Here is a 13,712-nt window from a genome sequence, read left to right on the forward strand (position 1 = left end):
CACATCAGAATTCATTCTGCTGCTGCTAACAGCTGTTAAATCATCAATGAAGACAAGTGAACCAGTGTCTGTGGCAGCCATACATGCCCAAACCATAACGCCCCCAACCACCATGTTTCCCAGATGAGGGTGGTGGATCTTGGGCAGTTCCTATTAGCCTCCATACTTTGCTCTTGCCATCACGCTGATACAAGTGAATCTTGGTCGCATTTATCCACAAGACCTTTTTCCGTAACTCTACAGGCTCTTTTAGGTGCTTCTTAGCAAACAGTAACTGTCCAATTTTTGCAGATAACTAGTGTTTTACTTGTAGTGTAGCTTCTGTCTCTGACAGATCTACACCTTCCTCCAGAAGAGTTTCTGATCTGTTGGGCAGCTGTTTGAGGGCTTTTCGTTATTATGGTGAGAATTCTTTGGTCATAAACAGTAGAGGTTTTCCTTGGCTTACCAGGCTCTCCAAAGAATCAAAACTATACTGCACTAACGAAGGAATTGAACACACCTGACTACTCAGAAACACCTGTGAACCATTTGTCCCAAACATTATCATGCCCTGAAATGGTGGGACTATTTATAAAACAAGCGCTGTACTATATGAATAAAAAACACCCTCAAATAAAAACGGAGAATTTGCACTTATATATATATATATACATATACATATAAATCAACACAAACACACACACATACACCTTCCTGTGCATGAAAGTGCTCACACATTATATGGTTTTCCTTTACTGGAGAGAGACCAAGAGAGAACACTAGGAAGAAATACTGTGCTTTGGTTCAAGTTTTGGTTCATTACATCTAAATATGGATACGATCTCTTTAACCCTACATCATTATGTCAGTAGAGAGAATGGAGGGGAAGAGACTCTTTCAGAAGGATTATTGGGGAGATGGGGGAGAGAGCACATTACAATCTGCTATTGTGGGAAACCAGAGATAAATGTAAAAAAGAAAAGAAATTAACTCTTTTTTTTCTCTTCTTTTTTAAAAATACTAAAACCCAGACCACCGTGCCGCTTCCTTGTTATGAGACTGCAGAGGTCAGGCTTTTTAAAAATAGAGCGAGTTCAATAACTAATAACATGGGGAAGATAAAGCATGCCACCTGCCATGATGTGTCAGATGCTGCTTAAAGGGTGACAGTCTTCACAGCGAAGAAATATAAGAAACTGTCTGCTTAACAGTGAATATTTTCCACCTCATCGCCACCCAGGTGTCCTGTCTGCCACTGAACCAAGTAACTGTACACGCCAGGGCTGCTCTCTTTGTGTTCTATCTCATGCATCTCTTTCTTCAGCTTCTGAAGCAGCAGACATAGAGAGCTGGATGCTGCTTTCAGGAAGGCCGCAGCAGGCTGAGTAGTGCACAAAAGCTGCTGCCCATATATTAACTGAGGGATGAAAAATCCAGCGGTAATTACTCCTTTAAAGTGGTTACGTCTGTCCAGTTAAGAGGCTTCATCTCTGACCTGACCTCTCTTCCTCCCCTCTCTCTCTTATTCGCATGCATTGAATTTCTGCAGCGGCCTCACGCTTAATCAATAATTTGTCAGAACAGGGATCAATTGGACAAGTTCCCCGCCATCCCCGGGACCTCAGGGCCAATCATCTGGGCCCACTGGACCGGCTCTGCCTCGTAAATCTGGGCCCTGATGACCCCCACTGATATAAAAATGTGTGTCATCACAGTAGAAACACAGCATACCTTTAACAGAAAAGCAATAAGAAAAGCAATATACTGCCATACATACATTGCAAATATGCAAGCCTTTTTTGGAAATATGAGAACAAATACAGTTCTCTGAGGCATATTTACAAAAATACATGTACATATATACATACATATGTAACCAATATACTAACCACTAAAAAACAGAGACGCCTGCTGTAGGAAGGACGGTGGGAGATGATCACTGGCAATGTGTTTCTGCATCCTGTTTTAGTCACACTGATATAGCTCCACTTCTCTGCATTGTGACAATGAGACTAATGAGAAATTACCTCATTACGTGTCGTCAGACAGCCACGTGTCCCTTAATCATCTTCCCCACAGCACCGGATGGAACCACGCTGGTTCCCTTAGCTTGTGGCCCCAGCTGTTTTTCCGCAGTACTTTTGCCCCACAGACCAGTCTGAATCAGCGTGCAAACTTCATTGGTCCTGCGCTACACGCAGCAGTGCTCTGGGAGGAGTCTATGCAAGCTGAGACGGGCTCTTCGGCACTAGCGTCAGCTGCATAGCCAGAGCACATACACTTTGAAGAGACAAAGGAGCCGCCAGAGCTGATCATAGTAAACAGAGGTAGACGGAAGTAATGCAGAGTTTATTTTTCTGGGGAAACTCTGGCTTTCGACAGCGGATTAAGTCCAGACAGTCTTCTCAGATCTGGGCTGACGGTGGCATTTGGCACGACAGCTCTGGTTTCTCGTAATGTAATGGAAAAACAATCATGCCGTGCCAGGTTAGCTGGCTTTGGCAGCAGCTCACACCAGCCTGGCTCCAGCTTTACAGAGGAAATGGGGTATAATGTTCCTTTAGGCAAGACACTGCTCGTCCGCACTCAGAATGCTCACACAGATTACAGATTACCAGTAGCCGATTACCTGAAAAACATCAATCAGTCGCTAAAAGCACTTAAACGCCTGACAAAGCTGGAGAACTCATCTGTAAGCATCGTTCTGTATACAAATCAATTTCTGTTTCCAAAGGCGGGCGTTGACAAAAATCGATTTGGAGCCAATTGCCACAGCTCCAGCTGTCACTTGTTTATTAGGTAGAAACTGATACCATCATCATTTTGAGGAAATGATGGAATGAAGATATATGGCCAAAGAAAAATTTTGGGTATGGAATTCAGAACCGGGTAAACACTGACCACCATCACTACCTGAAGTTCGCATTTACTGACCTCAATGCTGAATATTGCTTGATTCACAGACTATACAAAGTGGAACTGAATTATTCCTACCTCTCCTGACACAAAAGGCAGTCCATTAGACTTCTGTGGAAGCAATGTTTCTTTGATCTAGAGTTCATAATGCAATGAGATAAAATCATATCAAAGAAGATATTAAAAAAAATAATATGAGGGCAGGTCCTTCTAATAAAAACTGTGTTGTGCTTTGGACTTCAGATATATATTCCAATTTTGAGTTATAGTTCTAACTACATTGACTAAACTTGCTCTCTAGGTTAAAGTGCATGCAGGAAGTGAGGTGACTGAAAGGCAAAATAATGAAATATAGCAGGAGAATAGACAATTCAGAAACCTCCGCTGGAGGAATGCGAGATGCCCCTTTTCTCAGAAAAGAGGAGAAGGGGGTTGCAAACTGAATTGTGATTGCTCATGTTCGCTCCTTAGGTGACTGTAAATAGAGTCTGGTCCACCCTGTCACCCTGCCAGGGGCCCAGTGGTATGAAAGACTCCCACATTATGATTCCCCTTTGTAGCCCTCAGTTCAGAATGCATTTAATAACAAGAGTCCAGTGTAGCAACGCCCTCAGTGACCGGTACCCAAACACTACAGAGTACGGGTATTAGTTATTCAAGTTAAACATTTAAAAATGTCAAATGGAGATCAGAGATGCATGTCTGCATACAAGCTGCTTGACTAAGCAGAAAGAAATATAAAAAGTAGAGAGCAGAAAGCCAGTCAGTCTTCACATGTAGTTAACAAATGCTTGTCTGTGTGTTCTCCCAAAATTCCCTTTCACATATTACCTCTAGCTTTCTGTTTGGAGAAAATCAATACATATCTCCATTGCAAAAGCTACATATTTTTAATTTGACTGCATTTTCAGTGTTATATTTTCCTCTGTGATTACAAGGACATTTCCAACTTTAGTACTGGAGGGGAAGTATCTCACAAGCATCCAGCCTAGTATTTCCCATTGTGACTGAAAGACAGAAATTTACATCAATTTACCATCATATTACCAATATAAATTTTAAATGAAACTGGGCACCGGCAGTTGTGAGTTTTTTTCCCTTCTTCTTACTTGAATATACAGGGTTCTTATAATGCAGATGACTGTTCACCATGACTTTCCTCTTTTTCTCCCCTTGCTCCTCTCAATGGGTCACACAGACAGCATGCAAAAGCATAAAATATTAACGCGCGCTTTCTGTGAGTGCCTGCTGGAGACCAGTAATTAAATACAATCTCAGTGAGCGCCAACATGCCTGGAAACTGGCGTGAGGAGGGTGCGTGACCACGGCTGAGGCCTCACTATTACCACACAACTCAACACATCGCCACAGATCAGCTAGAGAGAATCCAAATATGTTGCAGAGTGACAAGCTCCCTCTCCCCCACCCCCCCCCACCCCAACACACATGTACAGCCACCCAACACTCACCCTCTTTACTTATATGGCAGATCCTCTTACACATTTTCTTGACAACATGGAGGGAAATACGTTGTCTTGGTGTATTTTCCCCAGTTCAGATGCACTGAGGAGCTTCCATGGCATAATGAGCAGTGCTGTTTGTCGTGACTTTGGGAACCAACCACAGCCCCACATAAGAATTTGGCCAAATTTGGCCTTAAACACAAGAAGCTCAAAGGCTCTGTGCTTCGAAGCTGAAGATGAAGGTGAAAGTTAGCCTGTGTTTACAGTCATAGAGGTGGTACAATATTGAACAATCACAATCTCACAAGGATCCATTAACTCCTGTTGCTACTGCATGTCACAACATTATCTTCTTGGATGTTTCTACAGTGACAGTGTCTACAAGCCACATGTGATTAGGAGAGTCCATTTTTTCACAGCTTTCTCACTGGCTCGCTGTGCTCGCTGTCATGCAAATTCAGCACACTGCCATGCGAACGTCACGCAACAGTAACGCATATTATCAAAGAGAGAAAAGGCACGCTCTTAAAGAAAATCAATGCGTGCTTACAAACGGCCGTCTGGACCCACGTGACTACAGTGATTAGGCTTCAGCTTCTTTCTCTCTGAAGCAGGACCCAAATGGCCGTGACACACCCCACAGACATCATAAATCACCTTTTGTGACTCCGAGAGGTTTAATACTGGAACATCCCCTGCTGCATTAAGGCGGCTTGTCTGAGGGGGAAAAAATTCCTTGGTTTCACCGGGGAATATGAGCTCAGCAGTGATGATCTCCATGGTAACGTGCAGCTCGATCCATCAAGCCCTCACAATGGCAGATTCACAATATGCAGTGTGACCTGGTAGCATTCTGCCGGGGTCTCAGACACATCGATTGATTTATTTTTATGTCTTTGCTTCACATCCCCCGCTGACCACTGCAGCACATGGATATGATTAACGCCAAAGAGCCATCCGCGCATCATTAAAAATCCACAGGAAACTGTGACTACACACACACACAAACTGAATTAATGCATTGTAAGGCCTTGCATGACCTGTAGTATGACCACATGAAACACTGCTCATCTTCAGGGAACCTTGAGAGCCTGCAATAACACTGCACTGTGGTATACTATCTAATGTCTAATTTGTACGTGTGAGCGAGATACAGTATGAATGACGGGGAGAACTGCAATTAAACACTTTAATTATACAGTTACAGGTTATTTATAGCTGTAAACACTCTCACGCACATTCAACATTCTATTCTGTGAACTCGCGCTAATATTTCTCAAAACAAGTCGTATTATATATGTTAAAACAAGAAACTTTAGGTTCAACTCTTACCAAGGCTTATTTTTTGCGGTTACCAGTTATGCACGACTAAATAAAAAGTTTCCAATATTGTATGCGTTCGTTTGCACATTTTTCGTTTTAGACAGCAAGTGTCGAATTATATATCATTTGTCTTGAGAACATTGTCTTAAGACCATCAATACAACAGAAAGTGACAGAGCCACGAACTCGTGAAATCCAGCTCACCTGGACACTGCCACTAAACTAAAATTGGACGTTTAAGAATGAAATAGATACTAATCCAAAAAATATACTTATACTGAACATGTAAAACAAACAGGATGCCCCCGTTTTAGGTCGTTTCCGAGATCAAGAGATCGCTAAAACTCACGAAGTGCGCTGTTCGCTCTCCAAGGTACTGAAAATCCAATGCACACTAGTATTCTGCTACAATGAAAATTTAAGTTGAGGAGCATCTATTCTCCCTGGCTACTTTTTTCGTATATAAAGCTTGTCATAAATCAACCAGAATAACCCTGGGAACTAGGAAGCGAATGCCTGTCATGGCGGAACGACGGACGGGAGAAACTGATAGAAAACAACAAATGCAGAAGGAAAGATAGGCAACATGAGGATAGTTACAGGGGCTACGTGACGTTGCACATTTATCATGAAGTAAAATATACATTAGAAAGACGATAACTCGTGGCATATGATGCAGAGGAACAAGATACTCCTAAGGCGGTTGCTTTCCTTTCCGCTTTTTCACAAGCTGACCAGTCCTGTTTAATCATTTAAAGCCGCAGCCTGACGTGCACACAACAAATTCGAAAGCTAAGTATAATATATACGTAAATGCAAACGTTATTAAAATGAGTGGTAAGCAGTGAGACAAAAAAAAAACAACAACAACAAAAAAAAAACATTCCCAGAACTTTGAGACATAGGCTATTCCAGTTACCCAATAGCCTATTCCAATTTGGTTGAAATTACTTCATGATGAGAGCATTCCCTAAACATCCAAAGGAAATTTTAAGGTTCCAACTAATTTCGGTCAAAGTCACTGACTGACCTCCCAGGCATAGGCTACAACATACTGCACACAATGTCTGGCCACACCCCCTTATGGTTATAATTTACAGTAAAGAGTATCCGCGTCAAATGCATTTGAAGAATGTTCCGAATAAGAGTACAAAATTGATAGGTTTGTTTAACGTTGCAAACATTCCTGATCGAAATGAACATGAATGACCATCCATATATATATATATATATATATATATATATATATATATTTAACGGGTACACTTAACCTACTGATGCTGTTTTTCAAAAGTTCCTTGTGATCACGTCCCAGGGGACACCCAGGAAACTGAACAAATATTCATATTTACCCTTTACAACATTACAGGAATTTTCTGAGAACCAAAACCATGTTAGCAGGTTATTAGCTGATTCATTGTCTATTCTATACTATATTATTTGATTTTGCGTATGTAAACAGCGAAGCGTATGAGATTATAGCGAGTTCAATTCAGAATATGTTTCTTGTCTAGGCAAAGCTTTACTGTGGTAGCTAACACCCAGGCCTGCAATCCAAATTGGATTATAAATACACACTGTCGTGGTTTATCCTAATCAAACCATGAATTTTAATTTCTCCCCACACAACCAAGTATGGGCCTTTATGTGCACGTTGGAATCCCTGCTTTTGCTGGTGCTCCTCTGGTCAGTTTGAAAACACGTGACATCCAAATAAAGTCTATCTCCAATTGGAAGTACAAGTATAGCGTATAATTTAAACTCATAAACTTGTACCATCGACTTTAAAACCCAGAATACCTGTAGTAGTATTTTGTATGCATTACACTGTAGTTCTTATTTACAAATGATAACAATGATTGTTAGTTCAGATTTAAATTGCTTTTATCTTGCTTGCACGCCCACTTTTCTTTTCTGAGAGTATCGCTCAGCCACGTTGCATTTTGAGCCAGAGCGAGGCCATGTCTTTATGCAAATAAAAATGCTGTTGTTTCCAAGCTCTCATTCACCATTTTCCCGACTGGCCTTATAATTCAGGAGAACCGAAAAAACAAAAAATCTATGAAACCGCGGGGAGCAGGGAAATATTTTCTCACATTTAAAGGTTTTCAGTAAGAATCATTAACAATATGAGTTCAACTTCGCGGTGTGCGGTCAGTATTGCGACTAGTAAGGTGTTCTTCGTTGTGAAGTTGCAACGAGAACAAATGCGCAAATGTAACTGTGAAAAATGTATAACCAAATGATATATACAAGTTGAGATTTATTTGTTTAATCTGTCTGTAGTTTTCCACCGGAGTTCGAGTACCGCGGCTGTATTGTTTGACAACACCTGCGCCAGCTTAATCTGTCTCCAAATGTCTACTTTCAGCCTGGGATTCGGCAAGCAACAGGCTATGCTCCGCGTTGCCGCCTGTGGTTCACTCACCCCGCTTTGGTTCTCTGAAGAGAAGACTATGTTTTAGACCTTGCCACTCTTCGGCTCAAGAGCAGACAGCAGTTTTCAAGCTTCACTGTGCACGTCACTCTATCTTTCGCTTTGTACTGACACCGGACCGACTCCCTCCGAGTGAGCTGCGCGCACTCTCCATGGTTTTGAATGAGAGATTTCCAGGTCGCCATGGAGATGGAGGGAGCTCTTATCCAGACTAGAATAGGTATCACTTCATTTGCAAATACCTCGCCAACCGAAACCCACATCAGTTTATTTGTAAATTTGCATATTTGAATGACCGTAATAATGACTATGGAACAATATCGCATAAATGTCCACGTACACCAGATAGCCCGCTTATGTGTCAAATAGCCTTAAAATACTGCGTTCAGCAACGGATTTTTATAAAATGTACAGTTTAATAAGCTAACTCATTTTGGCCTAGTTAGCCAAACCAATGGAACATGGTTTCATACAGGAAATAAGTATGACATTACTGTGGCCTTGTGATGGTCAACTTTTCTTCTTCTTTTTTATTTTTTTTCACACAAGACAGGTACTCTAACAGGCTTTCCGATACCGAAACAATGGAACAAGGAGACCAGAGGGTCTTAAAATTCTCAATATGTATCTCCACTGTAGCTAAAGTAGTTGTGTTCCCTATTCTACATCGGCACATCAAATATACACTACAAGCACAGCTATTGCAAATACATCTGCAGTGTAGTCCATATGTCTTCATTTATGATTTTTAAAATCACACCCATTTGGCGTCTTATTTCCCTCAAATACTGTTTTCAGTCGTTGCTTTAACACCGTCATTACAATTGTGATGATGGTTGGATTTCCCTAGATTACCCTCGCGTAATCGCACAATTCAAGATCGCTAATAAAACTACATAACGTCGTTACATAACTGACACCTTCACGCTTAGTACACTGATGTGCATTCTTTATATTCTTCAGACAAAATCAACAGAATTGGTAAAACTGTGCAGTAAAGAAGAGCAAGATGTACAGTATTACATACCTAATTGATAGACTCTGCTTTCATTCATTCATGATCCACCGTTTTACAATTACGCCAGGGTTCACGAAGGTTGGTGATTCACGTTGAGGGACGTATAATAGTTGTTAGCATCACCATTTCCCCCCACATCACGCGGAAAAATCCATCTCCTGTCATTCTGTCATGTCCCCTTGTGTTGAGCTCGACCAGAGAAGAGTGTGGGAGAGAGACGGAGACAGCGTGTGTATGTGTCTATGTGTGCGCGCGCGCGCGCGGTGTGTGTGTGTGTGTGAGAGAGAGAGAGAGAGAGAGAGAGAGAGAGAGAGAGAGACGCTTCTGGATCACAATGGCACTGAGGTTAATGCAGAAAAAATAAAGTACTGTCCGAGGAGACTCATCGCAAACCAGGAATCACGCAAGGAAGCATCAGTTCAATTAATAATTCTTAACATATTGATATTTTCCACTGCTATAAGCAGCAGTTGTGTGCTTGACGACGCTAGACTGACCGATGTCTCTGAAACAGTGCCTCATGCTGGGAGTGAGACCGATTCTTAGTTTGTAGATACTGCATTTAGTCAAGATTTGTTTTGTGCGTGTCTGGGTGGGTTTGGGGAAGCGTGAAACAGATGCGCACGCACGTGAAAGAAATCTAGTTGTTTTATCTCCTTTGTCTTGTTTTGTAACATCATGCATTGTGCAATACATAGGTAGCATTACCATTGCCTCAAACATTGCATAACTAATAATATACCCGATAAAAGTATGTACCTTCCAGCAACAGTGCTCAGCCTGTTGTTCTGTAATATGGACCACAAAACATTCTGGTAAAGGTATGACTCAGCGCAAACATTTACTCATTCGTTGTAAACTGACATCTATTCAATCATCCAAAGGCAGGTTAATGGAATCTTTCTCCCTTCTTAATTGTCCTCCTAATTTCCTGTTCGCCTTATTTTAGGCAGGGCGGTTATTCCCGGTTGTTCTTTACATTCAGTTTTACAAATTTATATTAACTTCGAGAAAATCAACGCAACTCATCGCAGATAAGGAAGTCTCAGTTCAGTAAGCCATTCGTCCTGTATTGCTAACTGTATATGTCCCGAACTCACGGAGTGTTTATAGATACCGTTTCGCGTGTGAATTAAAAACGTGTTTATCGACATGGGCACAGGATTTACAGTAGGACGAGAAATAGAACTTACAACCATTTATCGTTTTGCAGAATAGCTGAAATGTCCAAAAGAACAAATAGGCTATATATATATATATATATATATATAAAATTTATACCGAATTTATATTCAGATTTTTACCGCATCCTGGTGTACATCAAAACTAGTCTTCTAGAGCAAAACCAGTGGCATGCTTCCTTCTCAGTAGAATTATTATTTTTATTTTTTTGATGAAATATTTCTTTGTAAAACAATATCATGCCTTAAAACGTGCAGTGCTTATTTTGTGAACATATGTAAACGGTTCGATTCTGCATTTTACATTACCGAACAATATTTTAAGGGCTACATGATACAGTAAGAATGCTACAGACATTTTTATGTGACAATCGTGATTTGTTAGGCTCCACTAAACTACATTTGAAAGAAGAATCGATGAAGGTTAATTTTACAATGATTAACACAAATTTAACAAATCATCATTTCTAAGAAATCTAATTAATGGAAAACATTTCAAACTCTCTTATTGCCAGCCAGGCAGGAATTTAAACCTCAGGTTTAAAGCCTCTAACCACAGAACTAGTACAACAGGAACAGCTGCTCCCATCTCACAAATCAGAATACCTGTTCCAGTTCATATCTGATTCTGTGCTATAAGGGTGGCTTGTGTGTGCATTTCTGGGCATCAGTAAGAAAGAGGGATGGGAGGATGTTTCATTGTGTCTTTTGTGTACCTTTGTCCACAGTTTACTGTGTCTGTGCAGAAATGACATATTTTAAGCATGTCTGTCCTAGATCTTGGAACAAATTGCTACAGTACACTGTGTCAGAGCAGAACTGAGTTTGACATTAGTCACGTGTGGATAAGCAGCAGCTGTCTGTGAATTACTGTTTTTTGTGTCTAAATGAGGCAACAAGGCGTTTTTTGGCAAACAATGCCTATGCTGCAACGCCAGAAATGGAAAACTCATAGACCTGCCTGAAAGATAACGCTGGTATAATGGAAGAATACAGTCCTTTCTGTGATTAATCTTTACCAAAGGCTACACAAGTCAAAATTAACTGGATTCAATCATACCCATAAAGCCAGCCCGTAGGGGAAATTGTTATTAAATTAAGCAATCAACCGAATCAATCAACCAAATGAATCATGTGCCATCTTATTACAAGGCAAAGATAGCTTGGCCACTTGGTTCCCAGGGTGAACTTGAACTCTAACTCACTGGCTGAAAAGAGTCCAGACTGTGAGAGGAGGCTCAGAGCAGATTCAGACTAAAGATTACTGTATGAACTGAATTGGGAAGAGAATTACACTGCTCTGTCTGTCAAGACTAACAATTCTGTAATAAATCTTTTTTTTTTTTTTAACTATACTCTTCTCAGAAAGACCATGCGCATCTCAATATCTACTCTTTTTATTTGGCGAGAAAAACTGCTCAGGGGTGTTAACCGATGCAAAAACTAATTAGTAGCTTTCAGTAGAGAAAAAAAAACAAAACATTTTCTCCCCCAATTAATTTTGGCAACAATATGCCAGCAGTATCTGTTTGAAGACACTGCTGGCATATTGTGCAGGGACTATTACAACTTTAAAACCTTAAAATACACTATGCAGTTTTCATTGTAATTCAAATAAATCTAAAGCTGTAAACTAAAATTAGCATATAATTTATTTATTTTACTCTGAGCTACATATTCATCAAATCACCTTGAGTGGTTCAGCAAAAGCATTGGCAAAATATTAAAATATAGAAAGAAATCTAAGATAAGCATGAAACATTTAATTATGTTGAATTTTACAATACATTGATCCCAACAACACTTGTGTTTCTTGAATTGCCATTACCTACATATATGTTTATGAGAAATAACATTTTTGCATTACTGTACATCTGATCACATTCAAACATTTTTAGGAATAAAAACATTGCTCCAAGATACATTTTATACCATGTATATTTAATATTATTTGTCATCTAACCTACAAATCAAAATCCAATACCAGCCCAGTGCGATACCCACCACCACGTATTGATTATTTTGTGGTTTATTTTCAGAGTTGTTGTCATGGTAACATTACTCAAGGAAATTGCATCATTTTTAAACTTGAATTTTAGAAAGCCATCATACAACCCCAAAACCCTTTCCCCACTCCCCCCTGGGTTAGGTCTTAGGTTGATGTAGAGGGTTATAGCATAGCTCTACCATCAGATCCGAGGTGGAGAAGGGGGGGGCAGAGCCTCAGCACAGTTTTGCAGAGTGAACCCAGAGTATAATTCTGTTAATACCTGTTTTTCTGATACGCCCGAACTGTCAGGTATTAATGCTCAACAGATCCCACCTGCCACAACGCAAAGCCTGCCAAATGTCCCACTTAGATAATACCCAGTCTCCACAGACATTCCTTATGGGTGAAAACAGGAGTGTTTTGTCCCGAGGAGATACCATCTTGAATTTCAAATATGCTCGTGCATGCTTCCATCTGCCTCGCCAGTCTCTGCTGTGGTCTATTCTTAGTTTTTTTTCTGCCCTGGGAAGGGATGGCAGTGGCGGGGCGGGGGGTGGGGGGTATTCTGTGCCCCTGTTTGACAGGCTCAAACAGAAGTGTAGCCAATAGGCGCACCTAAGGGATCGAGAGGCTTTCAGTCGAAAATGTCCAGCATCTGCCATTGAAGAACAAGGGCCAGGGTAATCAGCGTGACAGAAAAATCTTAAAGCTGCCACACTTGAAATATGAGCACTCAGCTGCAATTCTCCATCTGCTCTGTCACACATGTTTTAACCAGTTTCTTTCTCTGATTTTACCCTTGGTATACCAATTTGTAGGCTGGTCTCATCTGCACAATGTCCACCATCAATACAGGAGAGCACGTCCCTTTCATCCCTTAAGCAAACAAAATACAGCGCAATATGTTGAAACAAAATATATTACAGAGATTGCAAAAGGTATTACATCACGTCACGATGTATGAACAAATATACAAATAGTTGCCACGTTCTTACATTGCAATATAAAATTCTATGCATTTTAAAAATCATTTCTGCAGCCACTGCTTCTTTTCTCTCTGCAGTCAGCACCAGCTGAGCGGTGCATCTGAGGACCTGAGGATGCTTCACATGCAGCTAGTTAAGGCAGACCACTGGAGTCACTAATAAGCTATGACCCGAGAGCACCCATGCCTGGACACTGCTAAGGAAGATTATACTAAAGCTTCTGTTGATTTTCTTGTCATGTTCATTTTGAAGTCCATTTGAATTCAGTATGCTAATATTATAGTTCTTGCGATGGTATTCTGAGTTGGAGATGAATTACAAATGTGATGCAAGTCACAAATCATATCACTTGATTTTGTATTACTTATCTGATTCATTCTCCTTGTAGCTATCAATGGAAATGGTAAACATATGAA

The 13,712-nt window shown here is 40.6% G+C and overlaps 1 protein-coding gene across 7 annotated transcripts in view; it reads right to left on the reverse strand.

The window, feature by feature from the left end:
- The window catches only part of kcnj6 (potassium inwardly rectifying channel subfamily J member 6), a 72,420-nt gene that overhangs the window by 49,008 nt on the left and 9,700 nt on the right, over positions 1 to 13,712 (reverse strand). For 3 of the 7 annotated variants that reach the window (XM_064351233.1, XM_064351235.1, XM_064351231.1), the window contains exon 1: positions 9,149 to 9,396. The exons of 1 other annotated variant lie outside the window; for it this stretch is intronic. The gene's annotated coding sequence lies outside the window, so the exon portion shown is untranslated. Of the gene's footprint in view, positions 1 to 8,112; positions 9,105 to 9,148; positions 9,397 to 13,712 lie in introns of those variants that run through there. 3 more of the 7 variants (XM_064351234.1, XM_064351232.1, XM_064351230.1) reach the window with 2 other exon arrangements.

This window comes from Anguilla rostrata, chromosome 9 (genome assembly GCF_018555375.3).
Source record: "Anguilla rostrata isolate EN2019 chromosome 9, ASM1855537v3, whole genome shotgun sequence".
Classification (NCBI taxonomy): Eukaryota; Metazoa; Chordata; class Actinopteri; order Anguilliformes; family Anguillidae; genus Anguilla; species Anguilla rostrata.